Below are 24,309 nucleotides of genomic sequence, written 5' to 3' on the forward strand. Positions count from 1 at the left end.
CAAACCAAACACCTTGATACCCTTAAGTCATCATGAATTGAAGCTTAGTGCTAGAAAACACACGAGGCAGGAGCAATCCAAAGAAACCTTCAAGAGGCCTTGACACAGTTAAGAATTTGGATTTTTGGTTGGAGTCTCAACTTGAGGAATCGGAAGCTAGTGAAGAGAATGGGTTGGTGCAACTAGTTGCTAGTAGAAGCTAGAACTTGGATACACTTATAACTACTTAGATCTTGGAAGGTTTGTAAGTATATTGTAGCGCAACTATCATTTAATAATTGATTCATTTACTAGCCTAGGCTCAGAGAGATCTATTTTATTGGGTTTTCTTCTTGTAAACACATCATATGTTTGGATGTGTGTTTGGCGATTTGTTAAGACTGCGTGTTTATTCATGCAATTATATAATTGGCTAATTTATTACCAAAGCTTAATTGATTAATTTTCTTAAATTAAAAATTAATTTTCCATAATTAGGATCTAAACCGGTGTTTTTCAAAATAATTATAAATTGCATTTTTCATATCTAGTTAACAAAATGGTTAATAGGTCTGTTTAACTAGTCTGTTTGACCCTACAATTTTACGATCCCATGTGCCTAAAACGATCCTGATCTTTCAAGGATCTTTGCGATCATTCAGGATCGGTAGAATCATATGATTCTGATGATCCCAAACGACCTTGGTTTCTTGTAATTTTCGTTAACTTGACAGAAGACTCAGTTGGATCTAAATGAAAAATAAAAATCTAATAGACCAAGTTTTTCCACTCTAATCTAGAGAGAGAGTTAGTTGGACCTAAATAAAAAAAAATACCAATAGAGTGTCATATTTTAAAGTTTTTGGCCTCTTTAAATGATGCTTACAAATAGATATAGTGATGTATAGTAATTATATCAATGAATATATAATTTATGTGATTATTTAACATACAAGTGTGTCTTTTTTGTTTTTTCTCAAATAATGTAGGATTGATCCAATCCTACAATCTACAATCTACGATCTTACCAACCTCCCATGATCCTGCATAAGATCCCGATTTTGAAAACCTTGATTGTTGTAGTGAATTTTCAATGAAGTACTACAAAAGATCCTAAGGAGTCGCAAGGGAATTACTTAAAGCAATATCAAAGAGCTTAGGTTGGAACCTTGCTACATTGAGAAGGCCATGGATTTAGGAAAAGGTTTACAAGTGTTCGTTGGAAACTTATACCCAACCTGCCCATAACCACAACTTGCAATGGGTATGCCACCTCATTCAAATCATGGCCTCTTGACTCTCTTCACACAGAATGGAATTGGCAGATTCCAACTATTGGATAAATACATGTTTGTATCACATACAAAACATATGCAACGGAAAATTAACGGATCTACTTCATTCACAATTGATCACATATACTATGTAAATTTCAGAATTTAAGACCAAGAAAGCATATCTTGAAGCGGTGAATTTCAAAACAAGGATCAGAAGCACTTGGGAACACTTTTAATCTTCACTCCACTAACGCCTAAGAAGTGTAGTCTCTCAATCAGTTTCCAAGAAAAAATAATAGAGTGACTAACACTCACAAATACACACCATTTCACAATAGTGTTTCTTACACTTCCAAATTTTGTATGTTTCTCTTTTAATATCTAACTGATAATCTAATTGGGCTGGCCTTTTGGGCTTTTCCAATTGGGCTTAAGTGTGTGGCTTGGAGTGGGACCAAAATGGACCAATAAAATACTAGCTCCAATGGGCCTTGAGCTTTTCTGTCAACTCTTGACAAGTCTAAAGTTACCATTAACTATATTTAATACCACTATATAAATATAGTTGCACTCTTGGCGTTATTTATAAATTATATTCTAAGACTTTATTGTACATGTAACCCCTTCATAAAATATTTGTAGTAATACAAAGTCATGAATGTAGATTGCTACTTTGTAAATTACTACATCTTAATTCCTTGAGTACCGGGTTTAATCCTTTAATGTTATCTCAAGGGAATATTTTATATCTCCGTTAAGAGATTATGAAATTCATCTTGAGAATATATTTTTCCTCAACACTAAATGTGGCTACCCAATATACTGAGGCTTTGATCGTGACTTTAGATCTCACTCCTGATATATCAAAGCAACATACACCTCATGATTAGGTCCATTATTCTCTCAGGATTAAGAGTCCATGTAAATAGAAGTCATGAGATTTATTATTCATTTGACAGTCGTTAGGAAAATAATAAATCTCACAGTGGTCCAGTTCAATATGTCCTAACTCTTAAAACACATCAACTAGAAGTCTCCACTTCCATGATCAAGACAAATCATCTTAGTTGATATGTTGTAGTCTTCGTAGATGAAATGCCCAATTTTAACATCGACTACGAACTAAAATTCTGAGTTTACAAAGAACTTGTGATCTATATCTTCTGTGACTAAATCACATAGATCACATACTATGCATCTCATGGACTATATGATAATGTTCCAATATTCATGTTACCATTATTTTTAGATAATAATAAAACAACTTTATTAATCACAACTTAAGTGTACATAATGTCATACATAGCATCATACAATAGGATTTAAGGGCACACATCATAATACCAACTACAGCACAATGGGATGTGGGTCAATGTCAATGCCATGCCTAACTCCTTTCTAGTTAACATTGCCGATCAACTTAAAATGCTAGCCTTCTGAATTCCTTTCTCACTATTTTATTATGCAATTTTTTTCCCATTCTATGATTATCACTACCTTCATTTTTATGTTCTATTGCTAAATCTTCTTTTTGGTGAAAGGATGCTTAATTCCAACAATATGAAATCTCAACATGTACGTTTTTAGACCCCTTAAATACAAACAAATTAACCTAGTTATTTACCTAAGTGATTAACTTAGGTAAATTATTCAAATCTAGGTTAACACAAGTAAATCATATCATGAAAAGTAGTGCAGAAAAATAAATAACACACGATATGATAACCCAGGAAAACCAAAATGGTAAAAAACCTAGGGAGGATTTAACCTAACTATTCACAAGGAAAAACAGATCAACTATGAAAGAATTGAAGTTTACACAATAGCGACTTAGACCACTAACATCCTATTGCTACCTCGAGTAGGAAACTTACTACCACGACCACATGACAGCTCCAAGTCCACAAACTACTTCTTTCTCAGATCCACTGCAAGCACAAGTACACCACTTGTATATCTTTAAGCTCTTTATGTAGCAACTGAAGCGATCATCAAGCTCTTGACATAATCTTGATTCTTGATGACCCTAAGAATATGTGAAGGCAAACACCTCTAGATCTCACAAGAGATTTACATACACAACAACAACAACCACCAAAATGTGGCTAGAGTTTTCCTATTTATATGAAATATAAAACACAAAATCCTACACATCAAACGGGCTTGGGTTGAGTTGGAAAATTCTGCAGAAGAACAATTTGCACAAGCTTCGATTGATCGAGTCTAATTTTCGATCGATCGAGCCTTGCAGAAAGTGAATAGTAATTTTCTGCAATTACTCAATTCCAACTTTACATTAAACATACTTTGAGCATCCTAAATTCAGACTCTAAGTTTTGATCATGGTTTGCCAACATTACACATTGAAGTTCTAATATATTTAGATCCTAAATCCTTAGAACCTAACAAACTCCCCCTTTTCCAATCCGTGACAAAACACAAAATAAACAAAAAGCTCAAAGTTACAAAAACTTCCCAACCAAACACAATTCAACCTAACCACTATATATCAATTGCAAGTGTAGACAGCAACATGACTGAATCAACTTGTATATTCTTGAAATACTTAATAAACACATAAACACATATGTGGAAAATACAAGTAAAACAAAATAAATTCTTGATTTCACATAACATAAACTACAAGACATATATCATGAATAATCTCATAAATATAGATCAATAATCAATGTAGCACAATGTGAAACAAGAAACAGAAATAAAAACATAATCTCTTCCCCTATCATATACAACTCATCAAAGAAAAGAGACATCAAAATAAATACATCATGAGCCAAGAAAAATGTACAATGTGAAGTGCATAGATACAATCTAAAGCTCCAAAACTCCAAAACAACAAAAAACTCTCCCTATCTCCATCTACAATGTACTCCTTTTTGTGACGAATTGCCAAAGGGCAATCAAGACTCATCTAAAACTCGCCAAATTGTTCTCAAAGCCTGAAGCTCGATAAGCACGTCCACCAAAAGCTGACCATGAGCCGCTTGAACGGTCATGACAGTGTCCAAACTATGACGAATGCTAGAAACATCCGAAGCAGAAGGTGGAGGAGTAGCAATAGCAGTCAGATTGATATAAGCATCAGCAGCCGGATCACCTGTAGAAGAAGGAGGAGGAGGTGCACTAGAGGAAGACTCTACTCTAGGGCATTTAGAGCTAGCTCGTATCTAAGCAGCCCTCTGCCTAAGGAAGGTGGCATCTATGAGAGCGATGATATGTACAGGCTCAAAAGTAGCAAACTCATCTAAACCTAGATGCAACAAAATTCGATGAATGAGAACCGGAAAGAAAAGAGCATGAGCAAAAGAACTGCTCCTATGAACCTTAACCAAAGAACGAAGGTAAAGATGAGAAAAAATCATGGGAGCGTTAGTGACAAGAGCATACAAAAACGCACATCTCTCGAGAGGAATAGTATGCAAATGAGAGATGGGCTAAATAGAATGACAAGAAATCTGAAAAAACAAGTAATGAATCTCGGTCAACTCGTGAGAAGTGATTCGAGGATTAAAATCCCACTAGATAGAAGATCCAGTAAGATATGACATAATGTCATCAATGGGAGAAGACTTATCATAAGCATAAATGAGATGCTGGACCCAAGGTACCCCAAGAGCAGAGGCCACTACCGTAGGAGTAATGACATACTCTTCACTCCTTATCCAACTCTTCACCAGTGTGTCAGAATCATTGGAGTGGATAGGGAGGTTCGAGTAGAACTCTCTAATCAAGGTGGCCAGTGGAGGATGGTCTACATCCAACAAAGGCAACCAGCCCCTACGCTCAAAGTTTCTCTTAATCTATGGATTAATCTTATCTAAAACTACCTTTCGCTCAGCCCACACATTCCTACGAATGTTCAATGTCTTATAAGTTTCCTGGTTTTTCTCACTCAGAAACCTCTCACTATCAAAGGATGGAGTAGAAGAAGAGGTGGATTTCTGATTGGCTCTAGTCTTCCTAGTCATGATGCTAAGGTTAGAATAGGATAGACAAAAGAGAGACAAAAGAAAAAAGAAAAAGAAAAACCAAGGGCAGATTTTATCAGACACAGTTAAAGCAAAACAAAATAGAAAATAACAATCTATATGATGCATGAATAATATCAACACATGATGCATGCTCTAATGCAGTGAGAAAAGTTCAATTATACTTTAGAAAACACAAAATTGGCTTAAGCATAGAGTTTATAGCAAAAACCACAATTTTTGAAAACCCAATTTCAAAAAGCCCAACAAATTGATTAAATTATCATTACACAAGTTAGATAACAGTATATAATGACAAAATTCATCAACAACGCAAGGCAATTGCATAACAAAAACCCAATGATTAATTTAGAAGAAAGAGATTGAAAACACCAAAAACCCCAAAAATTCATAGGTTCAAAATCCTCCCTAAAATGCATGACAAATGAAAAGAATTGAAAAATGAAGGGTAAAAGGGTCTTACTGGCCTTAGAAGACAAAAACCCTTGAAAATTTTTGAGGGAAAACGACAAAAATTGTGCTTTGAATCTTGACTGATTGAAGAAAAAGAGAGAAAGAACTTTTGAGAAAGTTTTGAATAGTGAAAAGCACGTGAAAAACTCATGTTTTAAAAACCTTCTGAATGATTTCAATCGAAAAATAGGTTCGATCGATCGAAAATTACATTCGATCGATCCAGCATCGATCGAGCCACACAGATTCAAACCAAAATTTTAATTGCAATTTTGATCGGTCGAAAAACACACTCAATCGAACGAAAATCTGGAAAAATCAAATTTTTGAAAAACAGAGCATTTTAATTCAGAAACCCTCAAAGCATAGTATTTTATGAATGAAATGTATGAGTATGAGATGAAAAGTTTTTCAAAAACCCTTGAATTTAACCCTCATTATCCAAAAGTAAGATTTTCAATCAAATTTTACTCAAAAAAACTTTAAACACATTTTGCATCAAAATCAAGGTTCTTTCAATCTCGGATGGCTAGAACAAGATCACACACAACAACATGTAGCAAGTTTAATAAAGAGTAACTTGTGAAGTGTGTGCAGCTAGCAAAAACTTGAAATACATGTGAGGTGATAAGTAAATAGTAATCAATCACAATTTTTACAAAATTCATCACATAAATTTAAAAGAGACTATCATTTAAAGAGTTACATCATATAACTCTCATATCTCCTAGAATAAAAGCTTGCAATCATGTAAGTTTCTTGAATTGGCCTCATAATGTACACACCAATTTTATTTTGAAACTTATTAAAATAACCAAGATAATGTACACACCAATTTTATTTGATTGTGAAATTATTATAGCCCAATAATGTACACACCAATTTTAGCATTAATCCGAGGCTAAACCTTATGTTCTTTTTGTGTATTCGTTACACTTTCTCAAGCACAGAATCATATGATAGGCACTAAGGTGGTCATGATTGGCTAGTTAACAGTAGTGAGATGGTTATTTATACCTTTCTCATTAAAATTCAAGTCCAACAATCAAAGGCATGTGACTTCAATAGCAAAATCACGTGATCAAAAATTATAGACAATTCCCACATAACATGCACTACAAAGCTCAAACTAGTAAAGTGCAATAAAATAAGCTCATCCAAGCTGAACAAAGTACATAAACATGTTATGCAATGATGGTTTGGCCAACCTTGATTTCAAAATCCAAGAGAAAGAGTGCAAAATACATTTTTTTTTTCTTTTCCCTTTTTATTTATTTAAAAAAAACAAAACAAAAACAACCTAGCATGAAATGCATGAATGTTTTGCAATGCAAATCTTAGAAACAAAAACAAACCAAAACAACAAAAGAAGAATGGTCACAAAGGGTAGAGAGGTGAAGCACAAGGACCATGTTAGAAAGACTCAATTAGATTGAGCCTTTTGCATCCAAAACTTTTTAGATGCAACTCTAGCATTGGAGTTATTGTTCTGATTAGAATGATGAGCAACTCCAGGATTGGAATAAAGATTTAAAGCCTTTACCAATTCACCAATTAGTATCATAGGATCTTGTGCTTGAGGCATAAATACTTTTGGCTTATTTGCTCGCTTTGTAGCTTGCAACTCGAAACAGTTTGGACGAATGTCCCCAGACTTTCCACAAAAATGACAAACCCATGCCGGTCTATCATGAAACTTATCCTTAAGAGGGTTAGGAGTCTTAGGCTTAGACTCTTTGAGATCAACCCTAATCTTCCTAGGAGGAGCAACTTCCACTAGTTTGATAATCTCACTCATGGGGGGCTCAAAAGAAGGAACAAAGTTTGTGGAAAGTGTTTTAGGCACAGAGATGCTTTCTATAAAATCTAAACTAGTTTTGTCTGAGGGAGACTTCTAAACACTCAGCATGTGATCAAGTTTGGAACTAGCAGACCTATTTGTTTGTTCTCTAGCAACAGCTAATTCAAGTCCCAAGTTCTTAGCTTTATCAAGCAATAGCATGTTCTTAGTCTTCACATTATTTAACAATTCATTAGCATCAAACAGATTCAACAGTAAATTTCTCTTATCAAGTTCAAGAGATTCAATTTTCTTTAAGCCTAAATCAACATTTATAACATCTTTTGCAGCAACCTTGTAAAGCATATTATAGGCTTCTTGTAAATTTGCATCCGTAGAGAGTTCCCCATCAAAAGGGTTCTCTTCAACAACAATCCTTTCATCAACTATAGCAGTAGCTATGAAAGTAATGAAGTTTCCATCCTCATCACTACCAGACTTATTATCAAAAACTTCATCATCATTAAGGGTTACAACCATAACCTTACCCTTAGACCTCAAGAATGTAGGACATTCTGATTTCACATGGCCATACCCTTGATACCCAAAACATTATTGGCCCATAGAATTACTAGAGGTTTGACTTAATTTTTCTTTAGGATATTCAGTATTATTCACCTTAGTGGGACCATTCCTCATAAAATTTCTAGATTCAACATTGTTTTTACCTCTTGCCCTTCTGTTATTGTTTCTAAGGAAGTTTCTAAAGTTCTTAGCAAGATAAGCTAGCTATGTAGCAGAGAGCTCGTCATCAAATCCATTCCCTTCAACATCATTAACTAACTTAAGAGCCATTTGATTTGGATTTGTTTGTCTTGGGTAGGTCTAACTCATAGGACTAAAGAGATCCTACATGTTCATCAATAGGGATGGAGTGAACATATTTGCTTTCAATAATGACAGTCACTTTGGGTCTAAAGTTCTTAGTCAAAGATCTAAGTATCTTCCTAACAATCTTAGGTTGATCATAGATTGCACCCAAACTATAAGCAGAGTTAACAATATCGTTCAGTTGAGCATAGAATTCATCAAAAGATTCATCATCAGACATTATAATACTTTCAAATCTAGAAGTTAACTACTACAACTTATTAATTTTGACAGTCTTTGTGCCTTCATGCACAGTTTGGAGAATATTCCAAGCGGTATGAGCAACCTCAACATTTGAGATTCTCTTGAATTCCTCCATAAAAATAGCATTCATGGCTTTGCTATTAAAAGCGACTGCTTCTTTTTGAGAAGTTTGCCATTCACTAACTGGAGTAGTGGGCATCTCCCATTTGTACTCAATGAAATTCCAGACTCTCCTATCAATGGATTTCAAGAATGCTTTCATCCTTACTTTCTAGTTGGCATAGTTGTTCCCATCAAAGTGAGGTGGGATCACAAGAGAGTGACCATATTCCATGACAACAGGGGTCAATGATCAACTCTTAGATCAAAGGATCTAAACACTAGAGCTTACCTGCTCTGATACCACTTGTAAAGTTTTTAGACTCCTTAAACACAAAATGATTAACCTAGTTATTTAGCCAAGTGATTAACTTAGGTAAATTATTTAAATCTAAGTTAACACAAATAAATCATATCATACAAAGCAGTGCGGAAAAGTAAATAACACACGACATGATAACCCAAGAAAATCAAACCGGTAAAAAACTCGTGGAGGATTTGACCTAGCTATCCTCAAGATAAAACATATCCACTATGAAAGAATTGAGATTTACACAATAGCGACTTAGATCACTAACATCCTATTACTACCTCAAGTAGGAAACTTACTACCACGACCACATGACAACTCCGAGTCTACGGACTACTTCTTTCTCAGATTCACAGCAAGCACAAGTACACCATTTGTATATCTTTAAGCTCTTTATGCAGCAACTAAAACAATCATCAAGCTCTTGACATAATCTTGATTCTTGATAACCTTAAGTATATATAAAGGCAAACACCTCTAGATTTCACAAGAGATTTACATAACAACCATCAAAATGTGGCTAGGGTTTTCCTATTTATATGAAATATAAAACATAAAACCCTACACGTCAAATGGGCTTGGGTTGAGTTAGAAAAAAAAAAAATTTAGTACTCCCAGCTCTCTCCTCCAAAATATATATATATATATATATATATATATATATATATATATATATATATATCTATATGTTTGGATACCTTTTTCTATTCCTATAGTTATATTTTTCTTTTTCTTTTTACCTATATATCACAACTGGCCAAGCCCACCACCACCGTCCTAACCACCCAGCCACCCACCCAAACCTTCAAAATTTATAGTGAATATTGCATCAATTGCACACTACCTGCTACCAATTAACGATTACAAAACCACCAATTAACAATCAACAAATACAAGAAACAAGTAATTCAACCAAGTACCTCTGGATTTACATTACGTATCAGACTAGTGGGACATAAAATTTGTATTTTCTACAATATAATATAATTTACAACAACATTAATTAAATAATAGTAAGATTTATAATATCCCTTGTGTCACTTATTTTAATATCTTGTTATCTAGCTAAAATTCTCAACATTTTTTATTTTTTATTTTTTCTATAAAGTTAGTAGTATTAAAAGTTTTACCATATATGTTCAACAAACTAGTATCACCACATTTTCAAAAAAAAAAAATATATATATATATATACACACACTACTATTTAAGCGGTTGCCCCTGTTTGGAGTGGATTTTTTTATATTCCAAAATACCTCTATGTCTCTAAGTTTAAGTAGAGACAAAACTAAAAGATAGTTTAATAAAAATACATGTCTAACTTGCACTAAAATATTACCTACAAAATAGGAACATTTTTTCACTAATCTACTTCTTCAAAATAACTATACGTTTATTTTTTTTTTAAATAGAATAAGTTAAACAACTCACATAGAACTTGGTAAAAACGATTTTTTAACTCCCATGTAAAATACTATCTACAAAATAGGACCACACTCCCATTAGACAGGTAAAATTTCTAATTAAAAAATTTCTAAAATTTAGCTAGATTTAAAATTAATGAAAAATAGTTTACCAACAAACAGTTTTTCTTTAAAAAAAAAAAAATACGCACAGTTTTTTTTTCTCTTTGTTTTTTTTTTTTTTTTTTTTGAACCTATCTACTCCAATATTCACAACTACCTAATACACATTCTTTAAGTACTTGCCACTTGCCTTTCAGTTTTCTCCCCTATCAAAAACATCTTCAGTTTGGGTCTTTTCACAAAAACCTTTCCTTTTTCTTTATTCATCACTCCCCTATTCTGCAATCTTTATTCCTTCTTCTCCTCATTCGATGACCACTGAGAGGCTGAACTATGTGCGGAAATTTGAAGATATGCTTAAATTTTAAGTTATTACCTGGCCTCTATTAGTATTACCACATATTTTGTGATTGTTTTGACCGAACCATATCAAAACAAAACCCAAGAAGTGGAGCAAATATTGTTGATTGGAATGAAAGCCCAGTACTAAGTGTAGCAATAAAAAGTTGTTCAAGAATGGGATACATCAAAGGCTGAAATACCTGTATGTAATGCCAATTTCTCTTGAAGGATTGATGACTTCTTTCTTTTTTATGGTCTTTCATTCCACATTTTACTTTTTTTTTTTTTTTTTTTTTTTTTTTTTTTTGATTGAGCGGATAGATACTGCTATAAAAATCAAGCTGTTCATGTTTAGAACATTTGACTAGATTAATCACCGCCGGTAGGCATCAATTAGTTCTTCTTCAATGGGTGAGCATCAATCTTTCTTTCTTCTTCTTTGTTTATTTATTTATATTTTATTTTAGTGGGTGAGTATTAAATCAGAGGCTCTTCTATTTTTTGGGTAAGAATTAATTTAAAGTATTTATTATAATTTGGGATTACTACATTTTCTAATCACAAAAAAAAAAAAAAAACCTAGGAGTGTTATGAGGATTATTTGTGGTGAAATAATTTTTCATCATACTCCTAGGTTTTTATTTGTGATTGGAACATGTAGTAATTCCAAATTATAATGAATGCTCTAAATTAATCCTTACTTAAAAAATAGAAGAGCCTCTAAGCACGCGCATGAGCTCGTGCTCAGAGGCTAGTGTATATATATATATATATTGTGTCACCAATTATAAAATATAATGTAAACAATCATTTATTATCTTATCAAAGTAGCCTCAATCACCTTTTTTTTTTTTTTTGTAGTAAAACTTGTAGTATCTACAACAATTTTTTTTTTTTAATAAAAAGGAAAATATCTTAACATCAATTGGACTGAGTCAGATTCTGAGTAATGGGAAATACTAGAGTATTCTACATCGAGCATTGGTAAACAAAAAAAGCCTCAAGAATATCTCTAGTCATCACAAATAATGGACCATCACTTGATACAATTGTAAGCCCAGCACCAGAGTTACTAAATAATGGAAATGATCAACCTGCATACCTCGGGATAAAATATAAAGAATACTTGAAATGTCGACGAGGCAACAACCTTGATGGAAAAGGCAACTTGGATCGCGTACGGGTTTGAATGATGTGAATGAAATAAGAGGTGGTCTCGATGGGACTCAATGGCCATGCATGACTGTGTTTCATGTGTGTACTTAATTTCCTGTACTCTAGTTTGTTGTACTTACTGTTTAAAGCTAGATGTGGAGAATTGAATCTAAGCATTTACTACCAAAAAGCAATTTGCATGTCATTAGGCCAAAATGTCATTGGCAAGATTGTAGGATATGCTTTTAAGTTTGCCAAAATCTATTAACGTTAAAGGATTCAATACCATGCTAGAGACTAATTCAATTTGGTCAAGGAAACGAAATATCTCTACATTGGTTAATATTGATATATTGTTTTAGGGTTGTCAATATATAATCATACTGGAGACTAATTCAGTTTAGTCAGGAAAACAAAATATTTCTACATTAGTTTGATATAACCTTTTAGGGTTGTCAATATATATATATATATATATATATATATATATATATATATATATATATATATATAAATTTTATTAAAAAAAAATATTTTTAGATCAATTTATTAAAACTTAAGAGCATTTAAAAGGACATCTAAGGCCTAACCAATAATAATAATAATAATAATAATAATTGTAGGGGTAAAAGTGTTTGAACAAACGTTTGAGTTTTGGGCCTGATTGCTTGATACAAGTCTGTTTGATCAAGGTCTCTAGGCCCACAGGTCAGTCCGCACAATAGTGGTCCAAGGGGTTGTCCAAGGAGAAGTATCTCCTTGGACAGGCCCAGCAATGGCCCTAGGACTTGCTAAACGGGTTAGAGGCAGAATTTTGGAAGAACTAGTGGGTAAAAGTATGATCCAAGCACCCTTTAGAAGCAAGAATGTGTGAGAAATATCTGAGAAAAAAACTGCTACCACCACAACATTAAAGGCCCTGCATCTACCTCCCTAGCCGCATTAATGGAGAAATGACTTCTGAATAGTAGAATTCAGCCTTCCTGCTATTATTTGAAGACTTCAAGAAGATGGTAGATCGGACAAGTATCTAGGACGAAGATTTGTGTAACACGTGGATGAAACATGGAAGAAAAAGAAGTATATAAGAAGACGAGAGAAGAAAGAAGAGGGGGATCTTCTTCTTGGTTAAAAAACAAAACCTTGTAATCTTTGGCTTAGAAAAAGAAATACTATACAAATTGTCCTCGGCTTACATCCGAGGAGATTTCTTTGTCATATTCATTTGTCACTTGCATAGATTGCGGCATTCTACCCTATTGATCAACTTCCAACATCCCAAACCTAGGTTTCAAACCCATACTCTACAAATTTCATTGTATAAGGCTCTTTGGGCCTGAGCCCATCACTTGTTTTTGGGTCCGGGTACAAATTGTGCACTTACAATTGGCGCCATCTGTGGGGATCTAATGTTGAAGGAATTGGAACATCATGGCAGGCTTAGGTTCGCATCATGCAAAATCTCAAGCATCCTAGTGTGAAGATCTTTTTGAGCGTCTTTAGCGTCAGAGGGATCGAGAGGGAAGCGTGCATACCGTATATCCTGACGCAAGCCATTCACATGGTGGAAGCAGTGCCACCCATAAGGATGAGGCCAAGGCCATGTAGAGGGAGATTGACTACCTCAAGAAAAAGCTACACTGTATCAGACGGAGGCGAGCATCACCCTCATCCAATCCTTCCTCAAGGGGGTCCCATGGAAATAGTTACAGTCTAAGGTCCAGGACTCCCCCTAGCGAAACCTTCTCTTACGAAAGGGACGACCTACCAAGTTGTAAGCATAGGAAGCTTCCTTCCAGGGGCTTGGGGAATGATGCTATGAGCCGAATGTTACACCAACTCTCTAAATCGTCTTTCTCACGCAGGATCGAGAAGGGAAAGCTCCCTAGACGGTTCACCTAGCCCACCTTCACCATTTATAATGGCAGGACAGACCTAGTGGAACATGTGAGCCATTTTAATCAAAGGATGGTGGTGCATTCTCCGAACGAAACCTTGATGTGCAAAGTCTTTCCTTCTAGCCTGGGACCTGTTGCTATGAGATGGTTTAACGGACTAAAGTCAGGGTCTGTCGGTTCGTTCATGGAACTTACTAGGGCATTCGCGTCTCGATTCATTACATGCAGCAAAGTCCCTCGACCATTGGACTCACTATTATCTATGGCCATGAGGGAGGGTGAGACATTGAAAGCATACTCCGACATGTATTGTGAGATGTTTAATGAGATTGGTAAAGATTTTGACGAAGTGGCGATTAATACTTTCAAAGTGGGCCTTCCCATTGATCATGATTTAAGGAAATCCCTGACCAAAAAGCCCGTACGGAGTGTACAACGCCTCATGGACCGTATCGACGAGTACAAAAGGGTTGAGGAAGATCAACAACAAGGTAAGGGCAAGGTGAAGGTTATCCCGTAGGAGAGAAGGGATTTCAGGTCGGATAGGTACCATAACAATAAGCTGAGGAGAGATTACTCTGGGCAATCTGGCCTAGCCACTCCTCAAGTAGTTAATACTGTATTCCGAGAACCAATGCACCAACTACTGGAGAAAGTCCGTAAGGAACCCTACTTCAAGTGGCCCACTAAGATGGCAGGGGACCCTATGAAACGGAATCAGAACCTTTTTTGCCAGTACCATCAGGATGTGGGTCATACCACCGAGAATTGTTGGACCCTTTGGAACCACTTAGAGCAGCTCGTTAGCAAGGAAAAATTGAAGCAGCACTTATATCAACCCAACGGACAAGGAAATCATTCGGGTTCAAATAATCAGAAGAACAACTCATCTCGGCCGCCCTTGGGGACGATTAACGTCATCTTCGCTGCACTTGGCAGGACCAGTTCTTGTCCTACCAGGGTGATGGCAGTGTCACATTCCCAGGCCGAGGAGTTAGGCTCGAGGCCAAAGAGGATCAAGGGGAGTGCGCCTATTTTAGGATTCTCTGATGAAGATAAGGTTGGGACCATTTAGCCCCATAAAGACACCCTGGTGGTCACATTGAGGATAGGGAATTATGACGTTAATAGGGTGATGATTGATCAAGGCAGCGATGCGGATATTATATACCCTGACTTATTCAAGGGGCTTAAGTTAGGGTTAAAGGATCTCACTTCTTATGACTGGCCGTTAATAAGTTTCGAAGGGTAGGCTGTTATACCAAAGGGACAGATCCGATTGCCCGTACAGTTCGGCTTGAAAATGGTCGAGGTGGATTTTATTGTGGTTGACGCATATTCTCCATACACGGCCATCCTCGCTAGGCCTTGGTTGCATGCTTTGGGTGCTGTCTCCTCAACTTTGCATGTTAAAGTAAAATTTCCTTCGGGGGATTCATCGAAGAAATTCTTGATAACCAAATAGTAGCAAGGTAATGCATATTGGCAGCAGTATTGCATCAGGCCAGGATAGAGTCCTCGACCTTGGCTATGGCAGACTTATAGTAATTAAAGACTCTGGATGTGCTCGGTGCGGTGACAACAGAGGATGCCATGTGTGAAGATTTGGAGAGATTTCTCAAAACCGATGATCCCGAAAGGTTCTTCCAAGTTGGGATACGGTTACCACACCAAGAGAAGATGGAATTGGTGAAGTTTTTGAAAAAAAATATCGATGTCTTTGCTTAGGATCCCTATGAGGCTTCGGGGGTTGACCCAAACTTCATTTGCCATCATTTGAACGTCAACCTTGCCATTATTCCTAGGAGCCAACCACCTTGGCGTTCTTCGAAAGAGCATTCTGAGGCTGTCAAAGAAGAGGTGCTCAAGCTCAAAATGGCTGGGGCTATTAAAGAAGTTTTCTACCCGGAATAGTTGGCGCACACAGTTGTAGTGAAAAAGAAGAGCGGAAAGTGGAGAGTGTGTGTGAATTTCACAGACCTGTACAAAGCCTACCTAAAGGACTCGTTCTTGATGCCTCACATTAATCAGCTTGTGGATGCCACGGTCAGGCATCCTCGGATGAGTTTTTTAGACGCCTTTCAGGGTTATCACCAAATACCATTGGCGTTGGGTGATCAGGAGAAGACTGCCTTCATTACTCCTACGGGGAATTATCACTATAAAGTAATGCCATTCAGTTTGAAAAATGCGGGGGCTACTTACCAAAGGATGATGATCAGGATGTTTGAATTGCAACTTGGAAAGACCATTGAGGTATATATGGACGATATGGAAGTGAAGAGTAAGAAAATACCTATGCATGTGAAAGATCTAGATGACACCTTTCAAATACTTAGAAAGTACAAGTTGCGCCTTAACGCCTCAAAGTGTTCTTTTGGGGTGGGTTCCGGAAAGTTCCAAAGCTACATGGTGACTCATAGAGGAATAGAGGTGAATCTGGCACAGGTTAGAGCCATTCAGGGCTTGTAACCACCTCTTAATCCAAAAGAAGTTCAGAAATTGACTGGAATGACTGCTGCTCTCAGCAGATTTATCTCTCGGTCAGCCGACAGGTGTAGACCTTTTTTCCAACTATTAAATAAATGGAAAGGATTCCAATGGTCCGAGGAGTGTGTTGTAGCTTTCTAGCAACTTAAGGAATATCTTTCCCGACCCCCCATCATGTCTCGGCCGGAGGTCGATGAATTCTTGTTTGCATACCTAGCTGTAGCTGTCCATGCAGTCAGCCTGGTTTTGATAAGGGACGACAGTGGGGTACAAAGGCCGATTTATTATGTCAACAAATCTTTGAATGAAGCTGAGATGTGTTACTTGCCTTTGGAGAAGGCAATTTTGGCTGTAGTCCATGCCACACGGAAGCTTCCTCATAATTTCTCGTCCCACACCGTCATGGTTTTGACTCAACTACCTCTCAAGTCAGTGTTACGAAGTGCTAACTACTTAAGGAGGGTAGCCAAGTGGGGAACTATTCTAGGAGCTTTCGATATCAAGTATATGTCACGCACCTCGGTGAAGGACCAGGTTCTCACGGTTTTGGTGGCGGAGTTTGCCGAACCATCATTAGAAGAAACTGCGAAGGAATTGCACATGAATGAAAAATCAGTTGGCATGATCACTAACAAAGGACCTCCGATTTGGAAAGTGTATGTTGATGGAGCAACAAACCAGAGGGGGTCTAGGGTTGGATTTGTTTTAGTATCCCCTGAGGGAATTATCTTTGAGAAATCATTGATATTAGGATTCTCGGCTACTAATAACAAGGCTAAATACAAAGCTGTCTTGGTCGGTGTGAGTATGGTACGGAGAATGGGGGGAAAGGCAATTCATATGTCCTCGGATTCTCAATTAGTTGTGGGCCAGGTGACGGGGACCATGGAGGCTAGGGATCCAAGAATGCAAGAGTATTTGACCCAGGTCAAATGTTTACAATCCGAGTTCAATTCTTTCATCCTTTCGCATGTTTCTAGAAGTGGAAACACACATGCGGATTCGTTGGCCACTTTGGCAACATCCTCGGCTCAATGTTTGCCTAGGATTATCCTCGTTGAAGACTTGCTGAAACCAACTCTAACCACTACAAGTGCTATCCATATCCACCTGATAAGGCCCGAACCTAGCTGGATTGATCCTGTGGTCTCTTTTCTAAAAAGTGATATTCTGCCCGAAGACAAGTCTGAAGCAAATAAGATTCGTCAAAAGGCCCCTAGAATGTAAATAATCTACGAAGGTATTATTATTAATAAAAAGTATTTTTGTCATTCGTTGTTCAGATTATCATTATGCAGTTTGGTTTATTGATTGTTGCTCATAAGTATCAAACAGAAACTTGGTCATACATGGTCCTTGGACCACATGCCTTGTGGAAATTGATATCTTATTGTTTGTTAAATAGAACCTTAGTTATGTTGGGTCCTCAGACCTTCTACTTTGGGGAAATTAACATTTTAAGTAACTGTTTCTAAGTATCAAACAGAAACTTGGACGTGCATGGTCCTCGGACCACATGCCTTGTGGAAATTGATATCTTATTGTTTGTTAAACAGAACCTTAGTTATGCCGGGTCCTCAGACCTTCTACTTTGAGGAAATTAACATTTCAAGTTGATGTTTCCAAGTATCAAATAGAAACTTGGACGTGCATGGTCCTCGGACCACATGCCGTGTGGAAATTGATATCTTATTGTTTGTTAAACAGAACCTTAGTTATGTCGGGTCCTCAAACCTTCTACTTTGGGGAAATTAACATTTCAAGTTGCTGTTTCTAAGTATCAAACAGAAACTTGGACGTGCATGGTCCTCAAACCACATACCCTATGGAAATTGATATCTTATTGTTTGTTAAACAGAACCTTAGTTATGTCGGGTCCTTAGACCTTCTACTTTGGGGAAATTAACATTTCAAGTAACTGTTTCTAAGTATCAAACAGAAACTTGGACGTGCATGGTCCTCGGAGCACATGCCTTGTGGAAATTGACATCCTACTTTTTGCTAAAAAAAAGTTTAGTTATGTCGGGTCCTCGGACCCTCTACTTTGGGAATATTAGCAGAAACCATACCACGTTAGTGTTGAGGTGTTGATGAGCCACTTGGATTGCTTTATACCCCAAATTAAATTCCAATTAAATTTTTGATTGTGTATTGCTGTGTTACATATATTATGCACCTGAGGCATGATTTACAAGTATACATTAAGTATGTGTACTTTTATTTAAAGTTACGGCAAATTAAAATATTGAAAGTGGAGTTAGTTGTTCCATTCATTCATCTTTGCGCTAATGAGTATTTTTATACTAAGTTTGGAAGTCAAATGAAAATCAAACTAGTCAAAGTTTCTCATTAAATTCTATTAATATACATTCAAAGCAAAAACCCTAAAATTTGTTTCATAACAAAAAGGGAGGAAGTCCTAACTAGCCTAAGCCCTAAGCCTTAGAAGGGGGGTCCTGCTCGGAAGTGCTGGCAGCCTCTGTTCGTTTCAGCTCTATTTCAAATGAGGTCTGGGTTTGTTTCCCCTTATCTGTTGCCACCGATGGAGGGACATTGCGCTCGACACTTTGGCCCATAGCCTTCTCGGCGCCATTGCCCTGTTCCTTCTCTTTGTTGGAACCCTTAGGTTCTTTAGGAGTTGGAATGGGCCCTGGAATCATGGGTGGGAGCGTAGAAGACGCTGTCTCAGGGGCAGGTGCGACAGGAGGAAGTTCTTCGATCACCTGGATGTCTTGAGGGAGCCAAATGTTTTCGGGCTTCCTCAACTCGAAGGTTGTGGGAATCCCTGCCACATTTAAGGCTTCCTCCTACACTTGTTGACAAAATTCCCGGCACAGCTCGGCGAACTCCTCAGTTAGTTGGTTTTCAGTCACCTCCACCCCTTCCTTGTAAGCAACCTTCTTTGCGTCCTCCATGGAGTCCTTGAAGGTACGAGCCTCATCCCTCATCCTAGCAAGCTCCTTCTTCAAGTCGGAGTTTTCTTGTTGAGTTTTGGATAAGTCTTCATCCTTCTAACGAAGAAGCTTGCGTTGCCCCTCCACCTGGGTCCTCATTGTCTTCAGGCTGGCCTTGGCACCGTCCCTTTCCCTTTTTAGCTTTGCCAACTGTGTCGTTAGCTTCTCGTTCTGCGCAAGAGCTTGGCCTAGGGACTTCTCGGTCTCCTACCTAAGCTCCAGTTCAACTGTAGCTTTCTTCCGAGAATCTTCTACCCACTTCTCGGCAACGAAGACTTCCTGAATGGCCTATGGTGAAATATCGAAATAAATGCATTATTAGTAGCATGAATCTAAAGTACATAAGAATGTTTCTTTCGTTAAGGTGTAATGAAAGTAATAAAGTAAGGATAAGACTTAGATACTCACCAAAGCCAAGTCCCTTTTTAGCGAAAGGAACAGATGCGACTGGTTCATCTTGTCTAGGGTGTCCATGTCCTTGGGCAAAAAAAGAGGACGTTCCAAGGCGTCAGCCAGGTGGTGAGCATGACCTTGTTGGAACGCCCTAATACTAGATTGCCAGGAGATTGGTGCCATGTCCAGTTTCAGCTCGGGAGACCAGTTAGCTGGTGTACGACGTACCTCGGCAAGGTCCCTGTTCTCCCCGCTTTCCACTGAAGAGGCACGTCCCTTGCCTTTGCTAGATTTTTGTTGTTGTTGTTGTTTCAGCTTCTTCTGTCTTTTCACATCTGCCTCCTCGGCCTCACTCTTCCTCTTCTTCTTAGGCTCCGGAACGGGAGGCTTAGGATTGGAGGGAGAAGGGGGTGGTGGCAAGGACGGAGGGATCTGCGACCCACCCGTTCCCTTTTGAGAGACTTTCGAGCCCCTCTTATTCATCAGCTTCCGTAGAATGTCCATATCTTCTTCTTCAAAGCTAGAATCAGGCTGTGCAATTACTAGACCTTGTATGCCCGAAGTTTCGGCGGGCACCTGTTCTTCGTCCGAGAGGATGACAAGTGGATCTTCTCGAGGTCTCTCAACTTCCTCGAGTCGAAACTGGTCGATCTCCTCGTCTAACGATTGTTGCGAGGACCCTGGCTCTTCTCGAACGGCAGTTGTTTAGGAATGTGCCGAAAAAGGAATCGCTGCGATCGGGCGAGAATATAGTATGATGGAGGGATCGTCTGGGAGTTCGCGGTTAGAAAGGAAGCCTGGTCATGCCACGTCTATCATTCTGCGTCGTTTGTCTCCTGTAGTGATCGCGTTGTCAATTTCTTGAAAGTCCATTGATAAAGGATCGTATCCTAGTTTCAGGTGGGCAGCTCTCACTTGTAGGTCTTTATTGACAAAGACTTCGAAGCGAAGGACGTGATTCAAGTCTGCGACGTTGCAAAAGCTTAGACGCGGACATACGTGTTGTTTATCTGTGAAAAGAGACGTCCGAGAAGACGAGCATGGTTGGATTAGTGATAAATATCAAGGAAAAAATAATAATGCGCAATATAATTCAAAAATAGCAAAAGTAACGGGATTGAGTCATGGGTTAGGAAATCTAACTCCTATGGAGTTACACTTGGCTCTCCCAATTTGACTGGGCAGTGAGGACCGTCAAACCAATTTTCCGAGGCGATGAGATAGTTGTATTTCATGCCTTTGTTGGATTTGGGAAGGCAGGATATCAATCTAATGATGCTAGACTTGGATTTAATGTAGTATCCTACACTTTTGAGTTAATGACGCTCGTACATATAGGCAACATCGTGCCATGTGAGGTTCAAACCCATTTACTCATTTAAAACATCGACATAACCTAAGACCCTAAATATGTTTGATGTGCACTGATCTGGGCATAACCTATGGTTACGTAGGTATTCGTTGGTTACGTTTTTCATGGGGAGGGTCATCCCACCTTCTATGAATGTTATCTTGGGAATGATAACTTCTCCCTCTTTCCTAGCGTCACCTATGGCTTCTACTGGGCAATATTTCAAGCCTACGTCGTGATGAATCTGGTATTTGGCCCTAAAACCCTCCATACCGGCGTCGGTATCAACTAGACACTTAAATCTACTCATTTGGGGGGAATGAAATGAAAGTTTAAAGAAGGAAAGGGATCTAGATGGTGGCCGAGGACAGAAGCCGATAAGGAATGAGTAAAGAAAAGTGAGAACTTATGGGAGTTGATTAGGCTATTCTTCACGAGCTTCTTGAGAGAAAAGATAATAATTAGCACTTAGATGTGATTAATTTCTGAAAGAATGGATGGAGATATGAGTTCCCAGGAGTTTTGACATGCAGGAGGCGGCCTCGAAATTAAAATTCTCCCACTTAAATGTTTAGAGCAAATCTGGGCCATTGGATGCATATCCCACCGTTGAACGTGGGGAACAGGATGTAACTTGCGGTCATAAATGCGCGCATTCTGGGTTTCGAAGCGTTAGAGACGTTTTAAGGGAACAAAAGGACCCTTACACGTGTGGCGGTTTGCAAAGTGTGTGGAAGGTACGCTGTTTAGTTCAAAACTCTATTTCTCCCTATGGATGGGAAGGAAAAATAAAGTTTTTAGGGGCTATTGTGGGGGGTAAAAGTGTTTGAACAAACGTTTGAGCTTTGAGCCTGATTGCTTGATACAAGTTTGTTTGATTAGGGTCTCTAGGCCCACAGGTCAGTCCGCACTATAGTGGTCCAAGGGGTTGTCCGAGGAGGAGTATCTCCTCGGACAGGCCCAGCAATGGCCCTAGGACTTGCTAAACAAGTTAGAGACAGAATTCTGGAAGAACTGGTAGGTAAAAGTATGATCCAAGCACCCTTTAAAAGCAAGAACGTGTGAGAAATATCTGAGGAAAAAGCTGCTACCACCATATTAAAGGCCCAGCATCTACCTCTCTGGCCGCATTAATGGAGAAATGACTTCTAAACAGTAGAATTCAGTATTCCTGCTATTATTTGAAGACTTCAAGAAGGTGGTGGATGGGATAAGTATTTAGGAGGAAGATTTGTGTAACACGTGGATGAAACAGAGAAGAAGAAGAAGTATATAAGAAGACAAGAGAGGAAAGAAGAGGGGGCTCTTCTTCTTGGTTAAAAAACAAAACCTTGTAATCTTTGGCTTAGAAAAAGAAATACTATACAAATTGTCCTCGGCTTACGTCTGAGGAGGTTTTTTTGTCATATTCATTTGTTACTTGCATAGATTGTAGCATTCTAGCCTGTTGATCAACTTCCAACATCCCAAACCTAGGTTTCAAATCCATACTCTACAAATTCATTGTATAAGGCTCTTTGGGCCTGAGCCCATCACTTGTTTTTGGGTCCGGGTACAAATTGTGCACTTGCAATAATAATAATAATAATAATAATATGCAATTCTTTGGGAAAGTGAAAAAAAAAAATACATGAAGTTCTAAGTCCAAAAGTCCAAGTACATAATTCAAAGAGTCCATTTAGCCCAGTGGAATGATAAATTTTTTTCAATTGATTTTCAAATCTTAGACATATTTTTTTGGTAGAAACGGGTGGATTTATTTATATAATATATATAGAGTTTACACACCAACATCACACTCCGGCGATCGGGCACACAATCTATTACTCCCAAGGCTGGCCAAATCCCTTACATAACAGTGATAGACAAAACTGGGACAGGTGCTATATACATACAAAAGATTTGTTGGTGGGTTCCATGCTTCGCTAGTGCATCTGCACATTCGTTTGCTTTACGGTATATATGATGCGCCTGCACCTCCCACTCCTGCTCCATGAGGCTTCTGCAATTACATATTAAAGACATCATATCAGGAGGGTAAGTATTAGTTCTATTAGTTAACCATGTTAAAACTGTAATAGAATCAATTTCCAGCTGGATAAATCTAAAACCCAATTCCCATGCTAGTAAAAGACCCTGTCAGACTACTGCTAGTTCGGCCATATTATTGGTCGCGATGCCTAGATTTAACGTAAATCCTGATAGCCTCAATCTAGAACTATCGCATAATAAACCCCCTGCACTAGCCAACCGTGGATTTCCGATGGCAGTGCCATCCGTGTTTAGTTTTATATAAGGGTCAGGGGGCACCTCCCATTTGATAAGTTGCAAGATCCTAACTGGGTCTGGTCTATCGGAGCAGGCTAAGAAAAAGTATTATGTGGCAGCTTGCACTATTGTATACACTAGACTATGCTGGGATTGAGATTGGTTTTTGGTGATGCATAATTACGCTCATGTCAGTCGCGTTACTCCGTAGCCAAGCTTGTAAGGGCATGTGAAAGAAGGAAAGAGGCAAAATCCCCAGGGACTGACTCCAAACTTCCTTAGCCCATGGGCAGTCTCGTAAGATGTGAATGGTCATTTCCTGGGTGTGGCATCTGGGACAGAGGTCATTTGTGTTTAGATGGGAGAAGGTTAAAAAGTGCCTCGTGGGAAAGCCAGTTACGCATAGCTTTCCACTGTAACTTTTGTATCTTTTTGGGGCATTGTAATTTCCAAATCCAGTTCCATAACTGCTTATTCCAAGGCACTTGTTGGTGTTGATACAGAAATTTAGATGTTAAGCTAACCAAACAAGTACCATTGTGATGTGGCCAAATGAAGGTATCTGACAGCCTTGCAAGGTGTGCCACGGGGATACCTTTGATAAGTTTCTCTATTTGGGGAGGAAACGAAACATGGAGAGAATCGAATGTCCAGGTCTGATTGGTTCTCAAAGAACTAACGCAGCTATTTTCGTCGTGTTGCATGAGCGGTCCTTCGATGCGACAACGGAGGGTGCCTCCAGTGATCTTCTCATATCCTGATAGTTTACCCATCCCCTACAATCCATTTCATACCCTGTTGTAACCATTGAATGCCATCAAAAGAAAATTTTTCATTAATTACATCAAAATTATCATTGGAATGAATGATTTTTTCCTTTAAAAAAAAAA

The 24,309-nt window shown here is 38.0% G+C and overlaps 1 pseudogene; it reads left to right on the forward strand.

The window, feature by feature from the left end:
* Positions 1 to 12,099, forward strand: part of LOC142642560 (2-oxoglutarate-dependent dioxygenase 19-like) — a 50,021-nt pseudogene extending 37,922 nt beyond the window's left edge.
* Positions 12,100 to 24,309: the final 12,210 nt, after the last annotated feature.

Source organism: Castanea sativa, chromosome 7, assembly GCF_040712315.1.
Source record: "Castanea sativa cultivar Marrone di Chiusa Pesio chromosome 7, ASM4071231v1".
In the NCBI taxonomy this organism is placed as follows: Eukaryota; Viridiplantae; Streptophyta; class Magnoliopsida; order Fagales; family Fagaceae; genus Castanea; species Castanea sativa.